The sequence below is a fragment of the Myotis lucifugus genome, unplaced genomic scaffold, assembly GCF_000147115.1.
Source record: "Myotis lucifugus unplaced genomic scaffold, Myoluc2.0 scaffold_71, whole genome shotgun sequence".
NCBI classification, from domain to species: domain Eukaryota; kingdom Metazoa; phylum Chordata; class Mammalia; order Chiroptera; family Vespertilionidae; genus Myotis; species Myotis lucifugus.
The window spans coordinates 3919110-3921524 of record NW_005871119.1 but is presented as its reverse complement, the minus strand read 5'-3'; the positions used below and the strand labels follow the sequence as shown (position 1 = coordinate 3921524).

The following is a 2415-nucleotide window of genomic DNA, read 5'->3' as shown; positions in this document are numbered from 1 at the left end:
AGAGAAACATCAATGTGAGAAACACATCAATTGGTTGCCTCCTGCACTCACCCCAGGCTGCGGAGGAACCTGCAACCAAGGTAGTGCCCTTGACCAGAATCGAACCCAGGACTCTTTGGTCCACAGGCCCATACTCTATTCACTGAGCCAAACCGGCTAGGGCTCAACCCACATTTAGACTAAGGACTATAGAATGTCCCAGTAGCATCTCTCTCTTAATTCAAAGGGAGAGGAAGTATAATTAACTGTTTTGAGTTGAAGCAATCTCTTTCCTTCTCTCTCCCCACCACCCCCCCCCTCTTTCTCTATCTCCTCTGCCTCCAACCAAGATTCAAGATTGAAGTCAAAGGTAAAAGGGAATCAGCACGTTTAGTAACAAGGTTTAGCATTTATTGGTCACTTTCCATATGGCCAACACAATACTAAGTATGTTAAATATATTATCTGACTTAAATATATCATCTATTCATTCAACAAACATTAGCTGAATGGCCTAGCCAATGTTCTAAGCATCAGAGACACAACACTCATGGATTTGAAGGTTGTAAAAAATGTGGGCAGTGAAAAAGGTAAACAGTAATAAATAGGCAAAATTCAAATTGTGCAACTGTAATAAAGGAAATAAGTTGGAAGACATAATAGAAGAATGTGGAGGCAGGGGGCTCAGAGCAGGTGGAAAGGCCTCTTTGAAAAGATGACATTTAAGCTAAAATCTAGATAAAAAGGATCCAGACATATGAAGGGCTGGAAAAATAACTGCATCAGACAAAGGGAAGAATACATAAAAAAATATATCCTAAGGCAAGAAGTATTCTGGTTTGTCTGAGACAAGAAAGGAGATGAAAGAGACTGGTGCATGATTAGCTAGGAGGAAATGGAGAAGACACAGATTAGGAAAAGTAAGGAAGGCCAGGCCATGGAGGGCTTAGTGGCCCATGGTAAAGAAGTTTGTATTACTGAACTTGCAATGGGAAACCACTGAACTGTTGTTAAACAAGAGAGTAACATGACTAGAAGTATATGGTCTGGCTGCACAGTGGAAGGAATGATTTGGAGGGTGGTTCAAGAATGAACGTAGAAAGACTAAATGGAAGGCACTCTCCCCAGTGGTGTGGAAAGAGATAAAGAAAAGTGGATGGGTGATTGAAGATATAATTTGGGTATTACATGCAAATTTTACTGGTCAGTCAGGTGTGGGTAATGAAAAGCAGACAGATATCAAGAGTAAAATCTGGATTTTTAGTTTGAGCAACTGAAAAGCATAATGGTATCATTTACTAATAGAAAATAGAGGGAGGCAGAAGGCGCCATCATGGGAGTCAACATCCCGCCACAACAAAGAACGAAAGGTTCACGGCAAGGAGCCCAAGAGCCAGGAGACCCACCTAAGGCTGCTGGTCAAGCTGTGCAGGTTTCTGGCCAGAGGGACCAGCTCTACCTTCAATCAAGTGGTGCTCAAGAGGTTGTTCTGATTCGCATCAACCAGCCGCCTCTGTCCCTTTCAGGGATGATCCGCAAGATGAAGCTTCCTGGCCAGGAGGGCAAAACTGCTGTGGTTGTAGGGACTGTAACTGATGATGAGCGCATCCAGGAGGTGCCCAAACTAAAGGTGTGTGCACTCCATGTGAGCAGCTGTGCTTGGCATCGCATCCTCAAGGCCAAGGGCAAGATCCTCACCTTCGACCAGCTGACCCTGGACTGCCCCAAGGGCTCTGGCACCGTCTTGCCTTCTCATCCTCCCAAGGGCCATGAGGTGTACAGCCATTTCGGCAAGGCCCCAGGAACCCCCCACCCCCACCCCCCAGCCACACCAAACCCTACAAGCAATCCAAGGGCCGGAAGTTCGAGCGCACAAGAGGCCGCCCAGCCAGCCGTGGTTACAAAAACTAACCCCAAATGGATGCTGGGGAGAAAGAAAAGAAGAAAAGAAAAGAAAAGAAAAGAAAAGAAAAGAAAAGAAAAGAAAAGAAAAGAAAAGAAAAGAAAAGAAAAGAAAAGAAAAGAAAAGAGAGAGAGAGAGAGAGAGAGAGAGAAAGGAAAGAAGGAAGGAAGGAAGGAAGGGAGGAAGGGAGAGGAAGGAAGGAAGGAAGGAAGGAAGGAAGGAAGGAAGGAAGGAAGGAAGGAAGGAGGAAGGAAGGAAGGAAGGAAGGAAGGAAGGAAGGAAGGAAGGAAGGAAGGAAGGAAGGAAGGAAGGAAGAAAATAAAGGGAAATGAATGAGGTGGGGGCTGGGTGAAGGGGGAGAATCAAGACAATGGTTTTGAGCCAGTAAAGCAAGATATACATCTAATTATGTACAAGTAAAATGACACATACATTGATTAATCTGAAGTCAAAGCAGGAGATAGACATTTGGAGTGTACTGGGTAACAGAATTTATTTAAAGAATGAAAATGATTAGATTACATATTAGAAAG

General features: G+C 44.1%; 1 pseudogene; it reads left to right on the top strand.

The window, feature by feature from the left end:
- Positions 1–529: 529 nt before the first annotated feature.
- Positions 530–1890, top strand: LOC102431780 (annotated as a pseudogene).
- The last annotated feature ends 525 nt before the right edge of the window (positions 1891–2415 follow it).